Below are 22,325 nucleotides of genomic sequence, written 5' to 3' on the forward strand. Positions count from 1 at the left end.
AGAAAAAAGTCACTGACGGTTCAAATGCTGACACTGACAGACACCCGCGTCTGCCACCCTGCGTCCCGCACCCTCAGGGAGGCAGGCCAGCGCATCCTCGTATGGACACTGTGCACTTGGGCATGTGAGAAGCATCTAGTAGCTGCCTAGATAGAGGCAGAGGGCCAGGGGCCGACAGCACCACCCCGCCAACTCCCGGGAGGAACCCCGAGCGCCTGCACTCGAGGCAGCCTCCGAGGTTGGCTGCGAGGCGCCTGCTCATCACGGGTCTCTTGGAAGTGGATGCGAGTGGTCTATATGGACTCTGAGCCATATAGACCATTTGGCCCCTCCTCCAAACCCAATAAAATCGATGAAAGTGTTCAGAATCGCAGCTCATATGGGGGGAACGCATGATTATTTTATAGAACCATTTGCTTCGTGTATTTTTCCCAGGCGGGTCTGTTCCGGGTCTCTAGTGTCTGTACACGCAGAGAGCGCTGCTAAACCACGGAGTGTTAAATATGTATTTTAAATGCTGCTATTTTTCCCAGGCGGGTCTGTTCCGGGTCTCTAGTGTCTGTACACGCAGAGAGCGCTGCTAAACCACGGAGTGTTAAATATGTATTTTAAATGCTGCTATTTTTCCCAGGCGGGTCTGTTCCGGGTCTCTAGTGTCTGTACACGCAGAGAGCGCTGCTAAACCACGGAGTGTTAAATATGTATTTTAAATGCTGCTATTTTTCCCAGGCGGGTCTGTTCCGGGTATCTAGTGTCTGTACACGCAGAGAGCGCTGCTAAACCACGGACTGTTAAATATGTATTTTAAATGCTGCTATTTTTCCCAGGCGGGTCTGTTCCGGGTCTCTAGTGTCTGTACACGCAGAGAGCGCTGCTAAACCACGGAGTGTTAAATATGTATTTTAAATGCTGCTTAATAGAAGCACCCTTGTGTCTGAGAAGATCCACGTCCTGTTCCCACATACATTTGTACGGCCTGTGTATTGATAGTGTTTCTAGCGCTCGGAGCCGGGAGCGGGGCCAGCAGTGCTCTGCACACCGGTTTAGAAGAGGCACCCAGAAAAGGGATGGGAAAGAGGAAGGCACGTATTCTTGCCAGACGGAGAGAGTAAGGTCGACCAGTCTCCTCTCCTGTCTTTTACAGCGCCTGGTGGACTACAATGCAGCGCTAAGCAATCCTCCCGCTCTATCACGTAAACTCGTTCGCTGCTCTTTCTTACGGCACACAGAGGCAGCAACAATACAGCGCTACACAGACAGTGGGAGGGGGGGCGGGAAAGCACACGGACAGCAGGAGGGGGGGCGGGGAGGCACACGGACAGCGGGAGGGGGGGCGGGAACGGCCAGCACTCACCTGGACTTCCTCTGGCGGAGATCGGCCGCACAAGGGCAGAGGAGCGCGCAGAGCGAGAAGCGCCGCGTTCGCTGCTCTTTCTTACGGCACACAGAGGCAGCAACAATACAGCGCTACACAGACAGTGGGAGGGGGGGCGGGAAAGCACACGGACAGCAGGAGGGGGGGCGGGGAGGCACACGGACAGCGGGAGGGGGGGCGGGAACGGCCAGCACTCACCTGGACTTCCTCTGGCGGAGATCGGCCGCACAAGGGCAGAGGAGCGCGCAGAGCGAGAAGCGCCGAGAGGGAGAGACCAGGGGGAGGGGAGTCTGCGGGGAGCGGGCCTGCCCTACAGTGCCGGCAATGCCGGACCAGACACGGGGGCGTTCCCGGCGTCCCGTGACGTCGGAAAAAGCCAAAGAATGTCGGGAACGCCCCCGTGTCTGGTCCGGCATTGACGGACAGGCCCCTCGTCCAATGGCAAGGCTCCGTTTACGGAGCCAGCCAATCAAGGACGAGGGCCGAACAAAAGCCACACTACCATTCTCAACAGGATTTCGCCTGCGCGGAAAAGCTGCGCAGAGCGCAGCTTCCGCTAGGCGAAACCTAAAAAGGGGGGTTGAGACCCCAAAAATTGTCAACTGCCAAGCAGCCAGGTGGGCTATGTGAGGTGGGGAAGCTCTGCATGACTTCTGTCTGTGACCAGGACCGGGGGCCAAACCCTGCTAGTCCCCCTGCTGGGTGAGAGGACATCATCCAGGGAATCCAAGATCAACTGACTTATAGCTTGCAGCACCATGGCTTGCCAAGACCAGAGTGCCCTGTGATGAAGAGGATAATGTTGGAGGGAGGGAAGTGCAGTGGGGAATACAGTTGAGACGTATGATGAAACAGCAGCTACACCAATCGTCTTGTTGACCGTGTGCAGGACAAAGTTGGCAATCCCCGTATGCCGGAGAGGGCTGCAGTGAAGCTACTAAGGATCGCAGCCCTGTATGTCAGGAGGGGCTGCAGCAACATTAACTTTCTGAAATGCTTTATCCCACTTCCAGTTTTTTGTATACTTTTCTTTTTAAGCAAAGAATCATCAATCTTGCTTTCAGGCTTCTGGGAGTAGTACCACCTAATCAGAGAGCATTCTGGGAGCATTACAGGTAGCCTCAAATTCTTAAACTTTGCAAACGTGTGCACACCATTTTATACAAGAACCATTGCAAGTAGTGCAAACCAAGCTCACAGCATCTCCTTAGAGCACTCAACCTATTAATAAAGATTTTGTATTAATAAACCATAAACAGAGATTTAAACAACATGAACATATGGATACAATTACTACTTTAACTGCAGACAATGCTTTTTCAAAAATCCATAATGTGGTACTGTAAAATGGAAGCCAAAGTGCTGAGCAGCGTTGGGCCTACTACTACTACTACTAAAGACAAAATATAAATGAAAACTTAATATCATTGACCCCTAACAATATATGTCCAGGGTGTCGAGCAAAAGGACTTCCTCACCCATGGACACTCTTGGTCACCTGAGAGATAGCTCTGGTTTTGGAGTCCTGAGCATTTAATTTGGTTGTCTGGGCACCGTTTGTACCAAAGATTGTATGAGTCAGAGCCTGAACCTTCCATTTGCCTCCACAAATCTGCAACGTTGACAGGCATTGTGAAGAATCTTGCAGCAACACAAAAGGCCTTGGACTCTAGTATTCTCAGTCCTGCACAGGCACCAAAAATAATTTCAATCAAAAACTTTGAGGCGATTCAAACCCTAAAGGATTTTACTATAAAAGTGTAACTACTGTCTTTCTCTGTGAGACATATTTGCATGCTAAAGTACTATAGCATAACTTACCACTGATAACACTTTATCAGCATTCGCCTGACTCTTGCCCCTGCTCTGCCACCCTTTGCCTTGGCAGGGTTTTACACAGAATCCGTTTTTAGGTCGAGCCTGGGCAGCGCATGCGCTGCTCTGGGGCATGCTGTATTGGGAGTATGGAATAGAAGGCCCGCCCACTCTCCGCCCAGATTTGTCATTGGCTTGTGCCATTGTCCTTCGTAAATTATGACTTCTGATTCGTTAATAGGCTTGCTAGACCCTTTTTAGTACTGCCTTGGCTTCAATTGTAACCTCCCATGAGGACTGGCCCTTTTACTGCAGTTGTTACATTGTACATCTTTTTTAGTCTGTAAGCACTATTTTCTTTAATGAGTTGTTCCTGCTCCAGGCACGACATGCTTACATGCAATATTAAGCGTGCCATGCGCGCTTTCGCTTTCAGAGCAGCCCGGGACAATGGTGGGCACTTTTTAGGTATCTCTGAGCCAGCGCATACGCTGCTCTGCAAGACATTTAGTAAGCAGCTTTTGAAAGTGCCACCACAGGCTTTTTGTGGCCTCAAGCTTGCGTGCACGCGAGCGTGCACGTGCGCAGCCGCCATGCGATCGCGATCACTTTCACTGCCGCGCGGCCAATGCTTGTTTTAATGGGTCTATGTTTTTACCATATTACTTATAAGACCTTTATATCCATTCTTGTAGGTGTTGAGCGAAAGGCTAAAGCTGAAAGCTTAATTAATAAAAGTGAGTAGTCCGTAATCACAGACCTGCATCCCGCCGGCTCCTCCAATGCAGAGCTTCGATTGCCGGCCAGGCCCTCACATGGCCACAATGGCTTCTTTTGGTTAGTTAACCCCAGTGATGTCCTGATATACTTTATCAGTGCTTTCGCCTCATAATATTTTCAACAGATTAGGGCTGTATATTATTGCAGGTCAGGGGCGCCACCTAGAGGCATTCTTTCCTCTTTTTAGTATCAGGTTTTTTCCAGTTCAAATCTTGCTCATTCATTAAAAGATAGTGAGTCGACTAACCAGAACACTTAGACAGCTGGGCATACAAAAGTTCTCGTTAGTAGAGTCAAAGAAAAAACACATTTCAGTAATACGATACCCTTGTGGGGAGCGGCTCGGGTCATTCATCTATATGTGGAAATAAAAAAAGCAAAAACAGCACAAAATGCATAAAAAGGTGATGTGGGGGGCCTTAGAAAAATGCACAAGCATTTTACCATTATATTGCAAGAATCTGCACGAAAATAATCAGACTCACTGTGATCGAATAACGTCATTTACACTCCTGCCCTCTTTAACTCACTGCAGCTTAAAACTGTTTGCCTTACTTGTACAAAACTGCATGTTGTCTGTTTTTAGAACTCGCTGTACTTACTAATGGGTTTGCTCACTATTTCAACAAACTACGCATTTTCAGAAAATAGTAATAATCACCTTGTGTACTTTTATTTTTAGCATTGACCTAACGTTTTGATTCTGCAAAAACATAATTGGACAGCCCAGAATAACAATCATGTTTTAACACAATTACTGTATCTAGTTGGCAGCTCTGAATATATTTAACAATTCAAACACTGCACTTAAGTGCATTTATTGTTTTAAAATATGCAATCAAATACGCGATTGCTTACATGTTATTGGCAGCTTGGTCCTTTTTTTAAGTGTAATGGTTTATCACAAATATTGTTTTGGGTAGGACTCTGAAGGTTATTTGGAAACCTTCCATACCCCACTTTGACACCTACTCCCGGCCAAGACATGAATTTAAAAGACGTTCCTGATGGTCCCCTAAGAGAGAGGCTCACAGCCACTCTCAGCACGGTATCGGTCTCTGTTCCTAGGGGCATAATGTGTGCTGCACCTGGCCAGAGGGTGGTGCCCCCGATCAAAGTAGACAGACCCCTGAGGGGGCCCGCCCAGCCTTTTGAAGATATCGGATCTTTAACTATCTCTCTCTGCTAGAACTTTCGAATATCCTCTTCAGATCTCCCCAGCACCCCCCATGCTATCTATTTCCATCCAGTACCAGCTACTCCCACGTCAAACTTACTATAGTAATTCAAACGAACGTTAATATTGAGAACACAAGACCAAAACAACCAACTAAAAAGCAGTGGCATAGCTTATAGGTCTTGACTTTGGGGCCTTAAGTATTTAGTTATGCAGCACAATATCCTTGGTGCAACAACATCAACTGTTGCATGGCTAAACACTGGCTATGCCAATGCTTGTTTGAATAGGTCTCGAGTTTGAGCTATTGGCATTGTATATGACAATGCCTTTTACTTATGTGCTAATTAGCAAAACAGATCACTAAAAGGCACTGTCATTTACAAGGCCAATAGCTTAAACTCTTGTAAATGCGAGACCTTTTGCATTGCAAATGCTTGTTCATTCTGTTGTATAGAGGCAATCACGAACACATGCCAGCCATTCCTGAAAGACAACAGAAATCATTGGCATATGCTAACCACACCTGGTAATGCATGCCAATCTTTGTACTCCGTGAATGTTATGTACTACATTTCTAAGCCATGACTTTAAGGGGTTGTTCAGAAATGTGGCCAAACGGCTTGGTCGGTTGACCTCGGAGCTGGGGAACGGGGCTCGAGTCTGGGCAGGGACGCTTAACATTGTATTATTGAGGGCAAATCACTTATCTCCCTGTGCCGAAAAGAAAATGAATGTGTTCGTCTAACATAACTGGTGCTCATGTAAAGCGCTCTGATACCTTCGGGTCTAGTTCGTGATATATAAAACTCCACACAAAAAAAAAAATGTCAAGTGATGTTTTCATGTGATGTCACTTCATCTAATATCAGATGGTATGCATAATTAGAAGGACTTTGCACTTACCCTGTCTGCCGGGCCCCCAAAAAACCTACAAACTGCCCTACATTTAGCCCCAGTTTTATAATGGAACTACACGAACCACAGCATACAACAGCAAGCATTGGCAATTCCAACAAATTTGGCTTATGAACAGAAATACCTTGTGTGTCATTGATGAGTTTTTGTAAACAGCAAGTCATTATCTATATACTCTGTCACTCGTCTTTACTATCAGGCATCCATTTGTCCATCCACTGACTCATTCTTGCATTCCCGCACAGACAAAACCACAATAAGACACACACACCAAACAACATATGCAAGATAATTACAAGAATTCAAGTAGAAAAAAGAAAATAGGCTGATGTTTAACCGCATCGGGAATATTCTCTAAATAATGAAACAAAACATAACAGTTGGTGTCAGTCTTGTAGCGATATTATACATAGAAAATTGCTTCATATAAGTTCCAGCATGAATACACATTTAGAACCAACATTTTGGCCATCTTAGAATTGTAACACAATGATACACTACGGATAACAGTGTTCCATAATTATCAAAAGGGAGTGGCCATACGGGAAACAGTGCACTACATATCACAGGAACAGCAAGCATAGGACCCTATATCACTGACTGACCAGTGGCTGAACAAGGCTGACCCAAAGGCCCTCTTTTTATCTATTAGGATATATATTTATTCATAAATGGATGTTTATAACATTTTTATTACAAAATCCTGGCAGACTGCCAAGCTTATCAGACAGTCCAAAGAAATTCCAACAAGAATTGTTACAATGTAATTAATTGATCCCTATAATTTGCAAAAGGGGTAACCAACAGCCAATTCCTTCCCTACTAAGGTGAGATTTCATGCAACAAAATATCTGACTGTAGTCATTAACATTGTGCAAAAACAATCCTCCCTTAATCTTCTATTGGCTTTAACATGATTTACATAGTAAACAAATCAGTACTACGGCATATGTCATAACTTTTCATAATAAACACATCAGACCTATGGCATCTCAAACATCCTTTTCCTAGTGAAACGATCATGTCTGAAACAATTATCATTGGCTTTTCACCACAACCAACAAGCTTTCTCATAAGGCAACCATCAGGCAGACAATCATAAAATGACAGAAGTTTGCAAAATTACAGTTGGAAAAAAGTGCTAATCACACCCCCCCACCCCCCCCCCCCCCCACATCACCCCCCAGATGGTCTCACGGCGAATCCCACCGTACTATATATACATGGTTTGTCAGAGGAGGTAGGCCACAGCAAAATGCTTGCCTACTACAGCAATCTGTGAAATTCCATATAGCAAAATACATATATGTGGGCTTTAATACACAGAAAGAACAATCCACCCTTAAATGCCTATTGACTTTAACAAATGCTTTTCAAAATAAATATATCATGTCTACAATTTTTATTATAACTTTTAATAACAATCAGACCTATAACCTTTGGAAATGGCTTGTCTCCATAACCAACACAGACCTATTGTGTTGGGCATAAGCTTTCCCACTAGGCAACCACCAACTATACGGTAGTAAAATTATAAATATGTACAAAACCGTCAAAACAATATAAAATCTCTCCTAAGTGAGCGGCAGTGCATATTTTCTACCCCTAAGGATTGTTGAGGTGGGTCACAAACACCAAAACATTTGCCCACTATGGTAATCTGATATTCGATGGAACAAAGTACTTACCTAATTCTACGGCCTTTCCTGTCACACTTTCAGGCAAGTAAAATTGTCACATAATTACTTTACTTTCTTTGACTCCAAAGTGAGAGGAGTTTGTAAACACTAGTTCCCATGTTAAAAAAATGAGCAGCAGGAGACATAGCTGCTTTACACAATATGCAAGTCAGGCCTAGTGGCACCATCATAATGTTTCATAATAAACAGATCAAACATATGGAATCTGGCATAATATTTCCAAATGAGCCAATAAAGCTTATAGTCTGCGGGCCGGACTGGTCTAAGGGGAAATCAGGCAGTGATTGAAGGGCTGGTCTGACACGTAAGAATGTGAGACAGATTTTTGTCTGCCTGTGGGCCAGATAATGTCGTGTGGGATGATTTTTATTGTTTATTTCCCTGATATTGCCTCAAAGATTGACTGCAGCAAGCAGAAAAGCATGCCTACTCCCATACCTGCCCACCAACATGCGAATGGAGCCAAAGATGCACTATGAAGTACTCCTGAAGGCTCATTTTAAGTTGATCACATAAGATCAGTTCACAGCTTTGCTCTCCAGCCAGACCTGAAAACAGAATCTTGGGTCGGGATGCACTTTTCATGCATGGAACTGCTGGGTAACTTGCGAGTTTTGCTCACAGTTCCACCATTGCAGTGCTCCTCCGGTAAGTCTGCAACTCCTGCCCGGTTGAACCCATACATACGGTCTGGAAAACTCACAGTTACAATACGGTTAGAGCTAGGGTTGACGCCTTTCCAAATAAAAAATACAGGCCATTTGTTGTTGTTTTAGGAGACTGTAGAGGCAAGCACATGATACTAAATAGGACTTTAAACAAAATCGTATGTATTAATTTGTAACATAGCGTTTCTGTCATGGTTCATTTGAATTATTTGTCAGGGCTCGTTAATGCAGCTCAAGACTACATTTAAAAGGGCTTTCTACTTATAGCTGCTGTTTTTATTCGGCTGATTTTGTTACGGGGGCGATATTGCCGACCCTGGTAACAAACACAGCCCCCCAGGAGCCCAAAACCAGACCCCACCCTAGCGGCCCACCGAGGAAAAGCCCGGTGTCCGCTACGGCAAGTCCGGCCCTGGTTTGAAGTATGTACAGATACGGGCTAAAAATACTGGCGTTAGGTGCTTTTGCTTATTTTTGTCCAGGCAGGAACATTAAAATACTGATTACTTCGGGGGCCATGGACCTGGGAGAGCCGTCCCCCCACGACTCACCACATATACAGTGGCGGTTGGAGAACGGACATTTGGCCCTGCCCAGAGCACTTGAACTGTCCTCTCGGCTGCGAGTTTCAAGGGGCAGGTGCCCTCTTCTGTTGCTGCTGCTGTGGGAGGGATCGGTGGATAGGTCGACCGGCCGGTCCCCCTCCCCACCACCCTCAATACCTCCTGGCTACAGCCCTAGAAGGAAGACTAAGATGGCAGCCTCCCATTGGCTGCGGGAGCCACCTTGATTACCCCTGCAGCCACATCAGTGAGTTACTTTGAGGGTGGTCAGCACCCACTACTCCACTCTCTCCCACATCACCGAACTAATGACTACCTTTCCTCCATTTACGAACTCCCCTACACTGGCTATGGAGCCCTCAAGCCCTACAGCAAGGGTGACCAACCGTCCGTAAATTTCACGGACCGTCCGTCATTTAGTATGATGTCCACAAGGCGTCCGTAATTTGGGGACCCCAAATTACGGACGCCTTACAGACATCATACTAAAATCGAAATGGGAAATCTCAGTAAGGAATGCTGCTTCCCATGCGAGAGGCCCCTTGAGTTAATAAGATTTCACTCGGGCCTCTTGCACTTATCTTTTAAACTGAAGAGGCTGCCTGCAGCAGCCCCTCCTGGACCTCCCTCTTGCAGACTGTGGAGTGGCCCATTGTCATTCTGAGCACTTGTAGAATGACAATGGCCCAATTGTAGCGACAGCATGTGGTGTGCCTTCTCCTGCATGGGACTGTCTAGGCAAAGCATTCTGCTTTTGTCTTGGCGCCATGCTGGAGAAAGTAAAAATAACATATCTAACAGCGTTTTCACTGCACATTTAATCCCTTCCATGCGGCCGCGATTCCCCTGGTGTGCTGTAAACAACACGAACAGGGGCGGGCCGTGACGAACCCCAGCCGTCATCAGCACACGAGCACCGTAGTGCATGACGGCTGGGGTTCGTCATCAGTATGGAAGGGGTTAAAAGACAGATTTTAACATACAAAACAAAAAACCATTTAATGTTTATTGTTACTAGCACAAATATTGATTGAGCAAAGGGCCCGATGTCGCTTTGTAAAGCTGCGCACATACTGAAAAACTGTCAAGTGCACGATTGTCTCAACCTTATATAAACTTATTTTGATTTGTATTTATTTTGGTTGTCTTTATTTACATATATATTATTATGCCACCTCCTCTGATATGTCTGTAAAACTTATGTTTTGTCCCAAATTTTTGTCCTGAATTTTGACCTTCTGTCCTGAATTTTTGTCCTGAATTTTGACCCTTTGTCCTGAATTTTTACACTGACCGTCCTGAATTTGCACCCATGCCAGTTGGTTACCCTACCTACAGCGCAGAGCTGCCCCGTCCCATTGTTGCCACCCAGCATGACCTCAAGAGCCCCAGGCTCCAGCATACCGCTTTCGCCCACCACCACCCGACCTTCTACCCCCAAAGGCCATCACCAGCTCGGGGATCTCTGCAGGACCTAGATCACTGCCCGTGAGTAGCTCCCTGAATGGCTGGCTGAACGAGCACCGCAAAAACCCCAGCAATGGCGAGAAGCCCTTGCTCTGTAAATATGTAATATATATATTTTTCCAACCATAATCGCTTCAACTTTCTTAAAATGTAATCTTGAGTGGATTTACAACTTGAATATATGTAACTCTAACCACTGGTATCTGTAATAGACGTAAGTATTTACTACCATTCTTAAGTGAGTTTAGAGTTTATCAGTCTCGTATCTTTTTTGTAATTCATGTACTCAGAAGTCTTCTTTCAATGGTACTGGTTCTATTGGTAAGCGCTCCGACACCTTTGGGTAAAGTTGGTGCTATATAAAAACGCATACAAAATAAACGTAAATAGAAAACCGTCCTGGTGACAACCCTATTAGGAGCACGTCTACGGAAATAGCGTACTACAACCAAACGCTTGCCACTACTACTACAGTTATCGTCCAAACCGACAGACCCTTACTACGGTGTACTATGCAAAACTTCCCATTAGTGAGCCATCACCAAAGTGTTTTGCTATCTCAATAGGGTATGAAGTACTACTGAAATACGAAAATACAAGATACTAGTGTTTTTAAAACTGTGTAAATAAGCACCCTGGTTGTCAGCCTCTCACTCCACAGAGAACTGCATGCTTTCCGGTCCAACACCTCCCAGATACACAGAACACATAGGCTCCCTACACGTGTAAATTCAGCTGCGCACACTGACCGTATGTGAATCCAGCTTAATAGCCGTCGTCTGATTCAGGACTAGTTTCACCGCTTATCATTGGTATGCTATATCCGGGATCGGGAGTTACTGATAATGTGTAGGGTGTCCTCGGATTGGTGCTTTACCTCCAATCGAGTGCGGCTACCAAAATTCCGAAGTGCTGATTGGCTGTGGAGTTCGCATGCGCCTGAGTCCCCGGCGTTTTACATTCGGCGGGTGTCTCCCAGTTTGAAGTTGAGGGGGCTTGGCTGGGCGTCCAGCTGAGGTTACTGACTTACCTGCCACGGGTCAGGCAGGCCTGCCAAGTCTGTTGCCACCTACCGTTCAGGATACGTGTCGTCTTTAGGCCCCCGCTCCGCCAGCTAACCGCGCGGGGGTTGAGCGGAAGCTATGGAACCCTCAAGGCTGGTGACAGGCACAGAGGACTTGTCAGCGACCCAAGAAGTGCCCCTCTGGTGACAGGCTGCACACATTAGTGTTGTGCGTTGTAATCTACAGGCAGAGTCCTCTTGATAGAAGTCTGAATGAAATTCATTTATAGCTACTTTTATGGGTGGTTGTCAATGGGCTTTATTTCGGTGTTTAAAATCGCAAGTGCATTGTGAGGAGCATGACAGAGGATGAACTCTGGCGCAGCACCTGAGAGTGCAGCCGACGTTGCTTTCGTTACCACATTACAAGCTCTTGAGACTGAAGCGAAGTGCTGTTCGTTTGTCCACTGTTTTCCGTCTCGTTTGTACTAAATAACTCCTTAATTATTTACATGACTAGGTAGTGCTGCAAACAACTATTTCTTTCAAGTATAAGGCTAATTACACTGCAGTATTCCTTTTCTTCTTCCCCAGCTTTGCCATTGACATTAAAAGGAGAAGAAAAAAATGTATTAAAATATGCCCAGCTTGAGTCTTGCCGTGTCAACCTGTTGCCTGACGGCAAGATAGTTTTTCAGTTCCAGAATTCACTTGTGTAGCTTAAGTCCTACAACGATGAACAAACAGGAGGTATGCATATTCTTAAAGCTATATCTCACATGGTAATAATGAGTAGTCATTTCATGTGGTTTAGTTGCTGCATTTGGAATGAGGGAAAACATAGGATGATGGAAAATCAGATATACACTTAGTGTGATATTTGCAAGTTGATTAGAAACCTCATTTGGATGTTTAGGATATTATAGGCACCTTACTGTCTTTGAAGGGACCCCATAAAAACTCTGGACGATCAGCCTCAGCAAGCAGATCTTGTTTTTTTAAGCACTCCTTAAGAAATGCCTGGAAAATATAATGTTTTTAAACATTTTTTTGAAAAATTGTACTTTACAAAGCCCTCTAGATGAGTTTGTACTTACACACTTTGAATGTTCACTCACTTAAGACCCTGCCAAACGTAGTTCCAAGAGGGAGGTCATTTTGTTTTCCGGCTACTCCCTTGGACTTAGAGAAAAGAATAGAGCAGAAGAAAGGGGTGTCCATGTTACACGGAAAATAAGCTGGGCCTCGGGCATGAAAATAAAAGTGATTCTCCCCCCCCACCAGCGAAGTTAGTGAAGGGATTTTATAGAATACACACGAGCAGCTGAAGCACACGTTGCACCAGTAGTTTGGGAATACCTGCCAACTTACAACATACTTTACCCTTGTGAGGAGGAGGCGGGGCCTGGTGCAGAGATCTAAGAGGCACTGTGACCCTCACCCAGACCCCACCACTCCCCACTAAAAACAAGCATTTGCAATGAAATAGGTCTCACTTGCGAGAGTTAGAGCTATTGGTACTGTAAATGGCAAGGTCTTTTATCTATGTGTTGGGAGCTTATGTAGAGTGTTAGGAGCTCGCAATGTTGTAATTGCCTTTAGCCTACAGACCGCAAACACCATTATATTTTGTGACAAGCGAAAGGCTAGGGGAGAGAGGGGTGTGGGGGCAGCACTGACATGGCAGGTGCGGGCAAAGTCCAAGAGGGTAAATCTGCCTAAGAAAAGCGAGAGTAGTAGCAGAAACTGCAACATCGTAAAAATATTGTTTTTTTTGTAAATATAAAAGCGGGCGCTGTGCTCAAACAAAGCGCACACCTGTGTTGCAAATATGAAAACGGGCACCTTGCACGTAAAAGTTAAGCGCATGTCACCAGTGAAGTGACTTGTATGTCTTACAATATTTATATGGCAAGCTGTACATAAACAAAGGTGCATGGCTGCCATTGCTTAAGTGAAAGCGCAGCATGGGACACTTTACATCACTCAGAGTATGTTTTTCTTCCCTTATTGATGGCTCCAAGTGTTCACAAATCTTGAAATCAGAAAGGGCAGTATGTGCTGATAGAGGTATTCCTGCTATAAAGTAAAAAAGAATCCAAAAAAAATCACTGAGTCACATTGCACCTTGGGGTGAATGCATGATGGAGGATTGCGAATAAAAGATTTGGATGCATGTTTTTCTTTCTGTGCAATGAATCGAAAGATATCTGCCAGACCTCAGCAGAGCAACTTGTTTGAACCCATCTGTCACTAGGACATTAGGACATGGATGTATATATATATATATATTCACTGAAAAAACCTTAGGTTTCACACCAGTTATAGTTACCTGGAAATTTTGCTGACATAAAATCATTGAAATTCCCACGTTATAGTTAGTTGGACTCACTATAACTTTGCTCGCCTGCAATGCACTGCTGATAACGTCACATATTACATCACTCATGACATGGTCAGTGACATCACTCATGACATCACTGATGACACCATCCAAGGAATGTGTGTCTTTCTGAAAAATAAATATGTTTTATATATGTATTTGTAAAGGACGATGGAAGAATAAATGGTTAAATGAGTGTGTAAATGGATGTTTTTTAAAAAAAAGAATTGATTGCTTAACTGCCTTATTAAGTGTATCTTAGTGAATACATATATTAGCGAGTAACTTTTAAATATTGTAATATATGTATCAGTGTTTCACTTTGTGTATAAGTGGCTGCATGGATTGGTGACTGACTCACTGTTTGTATGTGTTTTGAAGACAGCATATGTGCAGGACTGTATGGGTGGATGAGTGTGTATATGTGTGTGTTAGTGAGTAAATGACTGTCATACTAGTGTCTTTATCAGTAACAAGATATGTTTTAATCTAGTATCTGTGAGTATTGATGTATATAAGTGAGTATATGAGAGAGTGAGAGATTGTAAGAGTTCCTGTTTAAATAAGTATGTGTTTCTATAAGTGATTGTTTAAGTGAGTAAGTATGTGTAAGTTTCCTTAGAAGTAAGGTGGTAGTGTGTGTATAGTTGTATATGCAAATAAATGGATGTTCAATAGTTTATTTGCATGTGTGAGTATATTTTGGATGACTGTCGGTGTGTAACAGGATGTATAGGTGTACCTCTACATATGATGAGTGAGTATATGTATGAGTGACTATATAGAACTGTTGGTGAATGAGTGGATGTGTATATAGATGGTGGAATTACTGAATTGGTTGTTGTAACTGGTATGGGTATCTCCATTTTTTTGAAAATGTTAGTTTCTATTTTTGAATATGTGTTTCAAGGGTTACATTACACTGAAAGGATATCTGTCACTTTCTCACAAGGATGGTGTCCTCAGTGATGTCATGAGTTATGTCACTGACCATGTCATGAGTGATGTAATATGTGACGTCATCAGCAGTGCATTGCAGGCGCGCAAGTTATAGTGAGTCCAACTAACTATAACGTGGGAATTTCAATGGTTTTATGTCAGTAAAATTTCCAGGTAACTATAACTGGTGTGAAACCTATGGTTTTTTCAGTGAATTTAATAGGTTTTTTAAATGCTAATTGCTAACTATAACTGGTGTGAAACCTATGTTTTTTTCTGTGAATTTCAAAGGTTTTTTAAATGCTAATTCCTAACTATAAGTCTCACTTTATAAGTAAGACTGTTAGCGCTCTAGTTGTTCTTTAGAACACTCTGGGACATTCTTTCATTGGGCTATAGTTGGGCTACATCTGGCTGATATTTGGGCTACATTTGTTTTTTTTTTGTCTCTGGTGCCATCTTTGGGCTACATTGGGCTACATTTGGGCTCTAACATATATATAGCCCAATGTAGCCCAATATATATTTTTTCAAAGTTAATTTTCATAAAAACCACTGGAGCATATATCTTGAGACATAGCAAAGGCACATCGGGCTACCAGTCCCTACAATTTTGCCAAGTTTGGTGGAAATCCATTCAGCCGTTCGGGCTAAAAGTGAGTTCGACTGCCCTATGGAAATTAACATGGAGAAAACACGTTTTGGGACCCCCTTTTATCTCGGCCCCCGCTTGACGAATCCCCCCCCCTTTTTTAGGGAAGGAGCGGAGCAGAGCAAGCCACCTACTTTGAGAAATTCGCGAAGATTCGTCCACCAGCGCCAAAGTTATTCCCAATAGAATGTTGCGGATTTCCTATGGAAAGTAGATCCTAACTATAACTACCTACTGGCGACCGCCAGTAGGTAATATATATATATATATATTCTCGCTCCAAGGTTGTCCACCATTGAGTAGCACATGAGCAGCAGCTTAATTTATGCGTAGGTGGGGACGGGAATCCGCTTGCAGATGCCGCTCCGTAGTGGATCTGCCCGACGCGTTTCGAAGCTCCATATGCTTCTCTTCAGGGGCTTTAACGTAAGCGGCGTGCATGATCGCCAACCAACTTCTCCATTTTCCATATGCCACACCCACCATTGGGAGACTCAAATGAGACTGTGCGTTATGGGAAGTATGGTGTGGAAAGCACAAATCAAGTCCTGTATGGACCCCGCAAGAGTGCCCGTCCTCGATTCCATGTACGGCTGCTGCTTCACTGCCATGACCCCCAAGGCTAGCGGGGTGGTGCCTGCTCTGCGGCTTGACGGCCGCATATATATTCTCGCTCCAAGGTTGTCCACCATTGAGTAGCACACGAGCAGCAGCTTAATTTATGCATAGGTGAGGACGGGAATCCGCTTGCAGATGCCGCTCTGTAGTGGATCTGCCCGACGCGTTTCGAAGCTCCATATGCTTCTCTTCAGGGGCTTTAACGTAAGCGGCGTGCATGACTGCCAACCAACCTCTCCATTTTCCATATGCCACACCCACCATTGGGAGGCTCAGATGAGACTGTGCGTTATGGAAAGTATGGTGTGGAAAGCACAAATCAAGTCCTGTATGGACCCCGCAAGAGTGCCCGTCCTCGATTCCATGTACGGCTGCTGCTTCACTGCCGTGACCCCCAAGGCTAGCGGGGTGGTGCCTGCTCTGCGGCTGGACGGCCGCATATATATTCTCGCTCCAAGGTTGTCCACCATTGAGTAGCACACGAACAGCAGCTTAATTTATGCGTAGGTGAGGACGGGAATCCGCTTGCAGATGCCGCTCCGTAGTGGATCTGCCCGACGCGTTTCGAAGCTCCATATGCTTCTCTTCAGGGGCTTTAACGTAAGCGGCGTGCATGATCGCCAACCAACTTCTCCATTTTCCATATGCCACACCCACCATTGGGAGACTCAAATGAGACTGTGCGTTATGGGAAGTATGGTGTGGAAAGCACAAATCAAGTCCTGTATGGACCCCGCAAGAGTGCCCGTCCTCGATTCCATGTACGGCTGCTGCTTCACTGCCATGACCCCCAAGGCTAGCGGGGTGGTGCCTGCTCTGCGGCTGGACGGCCGCATATATATTCTCGCTCCAAGGTTGTCCACCATTGAGTAGCACACGAGCAGCAGCTTAATTTATGCATAGGTGAGGACGGGAATCCGCTTGCAGATGCCGCTCTGTAGTGGATCTGCCCGACGCGTTTCGAAGCTCCATATGCTTCTCTTTAGGGGCTTTAACGTAAGCGGCGTGCATGACCGCCAACCAACCTCTCCATTTTCCATATGCCACACCCACCATTGGGAGGCTCAGATGAGACTGTGCGTTATGGAAAGTATGGTGTGGAAAGCACAAATCAAGTCCTGTATGGACCCCGCAAGAGTGCCCGTCCTCGATTCCATGTACGGCTGCTGCTTCACTGCCGTGACCCCCAAGGCTAGCGGGGTGGTGCCTGCTCTGCGGCTGGACAGCCGCATATATATTCTCGCTCCAAGGTTGTCCACCATTGAGTAGCACACGAACAGCAGCTTAATTTATGCGTAGGTGAGGACGGGAATCCACTTGCAGATGCCGCTCCGCGGTGGATCTGCCCGACGTGTTTCGAAGCTCCATATGCTTCTCTTCAGGGGCTTTAACGTAAGCGGCGTGCATGACCCCCAACCAACTTCTCCATATGCCACACCCACCATTGGGAGGCTCAGATGAGGCTGTGCGTTATGGGAAGTATGGTGTGGAAAGCACAAATCAAGTCCTGTATGGACCCCGCAAGAGTGCCCGTCCTCGATTCCATGTACGGCTGCTGCTTCACTGCCGTGATCCCCAAGGCTAGCGGGGTGGTGCCTGCTCTGCGGCTGGACAGCTGCATATATATTCTCGCTCCAAGGTTGTCCACCATTGAGTAACACACGAGCAGCAGCTTAATTTATGAGTAGGTGAGGACAGGAATCCGCTTGCAGATGCCGCTCCGTAGTGGATCTGCCCGACGCGTTTTGAAGCTCCATATGCTTCTCTTCAGGGGCTTTAACATAAGCGGCGTGCATGACCGCCAACCAACTTCTCCATTTTCCATATGCCACACCCACCATTGGGAGGCTCAGATGAGACTGTGCGTTATGGGAAGTATGGTGTGGAAAGCACAAATCAAGTCCTGTATGGACCCCGCAAGAGTGCCCGTCCTCGATTCCATGTACGGCTGCTGCTTCACTGCTGTGACCCCCAAGGCTAGCGGGGTGGTGCCTGCTCTGCGGCTGGACGGCCGCATATATATTCTTGCTCCAAGGTTGTCCACCATTGAGTAGCACACGAGAAGCAGCTTAATTTATGCGTAGGTGAGGACGGGAATCCGCTTGCAGATGCCGCTCCGTAGTGGATCTGCCCGACGCGTTTCGAAGCTCCATATGCTTCTCTTCAGGGGCTTTAACGTAAGCGCCGTGCATGACCGCCAACCAACTTCTCCATTTTCCATATGCCACACCCACCATTGGGAGGCTCAGATGAGACTGTGCGTTATGGGAAGTATGGTGTTGAAAGCACAAATCAAGTCCTGTATGGACCCCTTAAGAGTGCCCGTCCTCGATTCCATGTACGGCTACTGCTTCACTGCCGTGACCCCCAAGGCTAGCGGGGTGGTGCCTGCTCTGCGGCTGGACAGCCGCATATATATTCTCGCTCCAAGGTTGTCTAACATTGAGTAGCACACGAGCAGCAGCTTAATTTATGCGTAGGTGAGGACGGGAATCCGCTTGCATATGCCGCTCCGTGCTACTCAATGGTGGACAACCTTGGAGCGAGAATATACATGCGGCCATCCAGCCGCAGAGCAGGCACCACCCCGCTGGCCTTGGGGGTCACGGCAGTGAAGCAGCAGCCGTACATGGAATCGAGGACGGGCACTCTTGCGGGGTCCATACAGGACTTGATTTCTGCTTTCCACACCATACTTCCCATAACGCACTGTCTCATCTGACTGAGCCTCCCAATGGTGGGTGTGGCATATGGAAAATGGAGAAGTTGGTTGGCAGTCATGCACACCGCTTACGTTAAAGCCCCTGAAGAGAAGCATATGGAGCTTTGAAACGCGTCGGGCAGATCCACTACGGAGCGGCATCTGCAAGCGGATTCCCGTCCTCACCTACGCATAAATTAAGCTGCTGCTCGTGTGCTACTCAATGGTGGACAACCTTGGAGCGAGAATATATATGCGGCCGTCCAGCCGCAGAGCAGGCACCACCCCGCTAGCCTTGGGGGTCACGGCAGTGAAGCAGCAGCCGTATATGGAATCGAGGACGGGCACTCTTGCGGGGTCCATACAGGACTTGATTTCTGCTTTCCACACCATACTTCCCATAACGCACAGTGTCATCTGAGCCTCCCAATAGTGGGTGTGGCATATGGAAAATAGAGAAGTTGATTGGCGGTCATGCACGCCGCTTACGTTAAAGCCCCTGAAGAGAAGCATATGGAGCTTCGAAACGCGTCGGGCAGATCCACTACGGAGCGGCATCTGCAAGAGGATTCCCGTCCTCACCTACGCATAAATTAAGCTGCTGCTCGTGTGCTACTCAATGGTGGACAACCTTGGAGTGAGAATATACATGCGGCCGTCCAGCAGCAGAGCAGGCACCACCCCGCTAGCCTTGGGGGTCACGGCAGTGAAGCAGCAGCCGTACATGGAATCGAGGACGGGCACTCTTGCGGGGTCCATACAGGACTTGATTTGTGCTTTCCACACCATACTTCCCATAACGCACAGTCTCATCTGAGCCTCCCAATGGTGGGTGTGGCATATGGAAAATGGAGAAGTTGGTTGGCGGTCATGCACGCCGCTTACGTTAAAGCCCCTGAAGAGAAGCATATGGAGCTTCGAACCGCATCGGGCAGATCCACTGTGGAGCGGCATCTGCAAGCGGATTCCCGTCCTCACCTACGCATAAATTAAGCTGCTGCTCATGTGCTACTCAATGGTGGACAACCTTGGAGCGAGAATATACATGCGGCCGTCCAGCCGCAGAGCAGGCACCACCCCGCTAGACTTGGGGGTCATGGCAGTGAAGCAGCAGCCGTACATGGAATCGAGGACGGGCACTCTTGCGGGGTCCATACAGGATTGGATTTGTACTTTCCACACCATACTTCCCATAACGCACAGTCTCATCTGAGCCTCCCAATGGTGGGTGTGGCATATGGAAAATGGAGAAATTGGTTGGCCGTCATGCACGCCGCTTACGTTAAAGCCCCTGAAGAGAAGCATAAGGAGCTTCGAAACGTGTCGGGCAGATCCACTACGGAGCGGCATCTGCAAGCGGATTCCTGTCCTCACCTACGCATAAATTAAGCTGCTGCTCGTGTGCTACTCAATGGTGGACAACCTTGGAGCGAGAATATACATGCGGCCGTCCAGCCGCAGAGCAGGCACCACCCCGCTAGCCTTGGGGGTCACGGCAGTGAAGCAGCAGCCGTACATGGAATCGAGGACGGGCACTCTTGCGGGGTCCATACAGGACTTGATTTGTGCTTTCCACACCATACTTCCCATAACGCACAGTCTCATCTGAGCCTCCCAATGGTGGGTGTGGCATATGGAAAATGGAGAAGTTGGTTGGCGGTCATGCACGCCGCTTACGTTAAAGCCCCTGAAGAGAAGCATATGGAGCTTCGAAACGCGTTGGGCAGATCCACTACGGAGCGGCATCTGCAAACGGATTCCCGTCCTCACCTACGCATAAATTAAGCTGCTGCTCATGTGCTACTCAATGGTGGACAACCTTGGAGCGAGAATATACATGCGGCCGTCCAGCCGCTGAGCAGGCACCACCCCGCTAGCCTTGGGGGTTACGGCAGTGAAGCAGCAGCCGTACATGGAATCGAGGACGGGCACTCTTGCGGGGTCCATACAGGACTTGATTTGTGCTTTCCACACCATACTTCCCATAACGCACAGTGTCATCTGAGCCTCCCAATGGTGGGTGTGGCATATGGAAAATGGAGAAGTTGGTTGGCGGTCATGCACGCCGCTTACGTTAAAGCCCCTGAAGAGAAGCATATGGAGCTTCGAAACGCGTCGGGCAGATCCACTACGGAGCGGCATCTGCAAGAGGATTCCCGTCCTCACCTACGCATAAATTAAGCTGCTGCTCGTGTGCTACTCAATGGTGGACAACCTTGGAGTGAGAATATACATGCGGCCGTCCAGCAGCAGAGCAGGCACCACCCCGCTAGCCTTGGGGGTCACGGCAGTGAAGCAGCAGCCGTACATGGAATCGAGGACGGGCACTCTTGCGGGGTCCATACAGGACTTGATTTGTGCTTTCCACACCATACTTCCCATAACGCACAGTCTCATCTGAGCCTCCCAATGGTGGGTGTGGCATATGGAAAATGGAGAAGTTGGTTGGCCGTCATGCACGTCGCTTACGTTAAAGCCCCTGAAGAGAAGCATATGGAGCTTCGAACCGCATCGGGCAGATCCACTATGGAGCGGCATCTGCAAGCGGATTCCCGTCCTCACCTACGCATAAATTAAGCTGCTGCTCATGTGCTACTCAATGGTGGACAACCTTGGAGCGAGAATATACATGCGGCCATCCAGCCGCAGAGCAGGCACCACCCCGCTAGACTTGGGGGTCATGGCAGTGAAGCAGCAGCCGTACATGGAATCGAGGACGGGCACTCTTGCGGGGTCCATACAGGATTGGATTTGTACTTTCCACACCATACTTCCCATAATGCACAGTCTCATCTGAGCCTCCCAATGGTGGGTGTGGCATATGGAAAATTGAGAAATTGGTTGGCGGTCATGCACGCCGCTTACGTTCAAGCCCCTGAAGAGAAGCATATGGAGCTTCGAAACGTGTCGGGCAGATCCACTACGGAGCGGCATCTGCAAGCGGATTCCCGTCCTCACCTACGCATAAATTAAGCTGCTGCTCGTGTGCTACTCAATGGTGGACAACCTTGGAGCGATAATATACATGCGGCCGTCCAGCCACAGAGCAGGCACCACCCCGCTTGCCTTGGGGGTCACGGCAGAGAAGCAGCAGCCGTACATGGAATCGAGGACGGGCACTCTTGCGGGGTCCATACAGGACTTGATTTGTGCTTTCCACACCATACTTCCCATAACGCACAGTCTCATCTGAGCCTCCCAATGGTGGGTGTGGCATATGGAAAATGGAGAAGTTGGTTGGCGGTCATGCACGCCGCTTACGTTAAAGCCCCTGAAGAGAAGCATATGGAGCCTGAAACGCGTCGGGCAGATCCACTACGAAGCGGCATCTGCAAACGGATTCCCGTCCTCACCTACGCATAAATTAAGCTGCTGCTCATGTGCTACTCAATGGTGGACAACCTTGGAGCGAGAATATACATGCGGCCGTCCAGCCACTGAGCAGGCACCACCCCGCTAGCCTTGGGGGTTACGGCAGTGAAGCAGCAGCCGTACATGGAATCGAGGACGGGCACTCTTGCGGGGTCCATACAGGACTTGATTTGTGCTTTCCACACCATACTTCC

The 22,325-nt window shown here is 47.3% G+C and overlaps 1 protein-coding gene across 2 annotated transcripts in view; it reads right to left on the reverse strand.

Moving 5' to 3' along the window:
- HDAC10 (histone deacetylase 10) overlaps positions 1-11,297 on the reverse strand; it is a 502,554-nt gene extending 491,257 nt beyond the window's left edge. Inside the window, exons 1-2 of one of the 2 annotated variants that reach the window (XM_086967401.1) lie at positions 11,213-11,297; positions 4,297-4,325 (exon numbers count right to left, since the gene is read on the reverse strand). The gene's annotated coding sequence lies outside the window, so the exon portion shown is untranslated. The remainder of the gene's footprint in view (positions 1-4,296; positions 4,326-11,212) is intronic. The other variant, XM_086967398.1, reaches the window with a different exon arrangement.
- Positions 11,298-22,325: the final 11,028 nt, after the last annotated feature.

This window comes from Lissotriton vulgaris, chromosome 1_1, assembly GCF_964263255.1.
Source record: "Lissotriton vulgaris chromosome 1_1, aLisVul1.2, whole genome shotgun sequence".
Taxonomy (NCBI): domain Eukaryota; kingdom Metazoa; phylum Chordata; class Amphibia; order Caudata; family Salamandridae; genus Lissotriton; species Lissotriton vulgaris.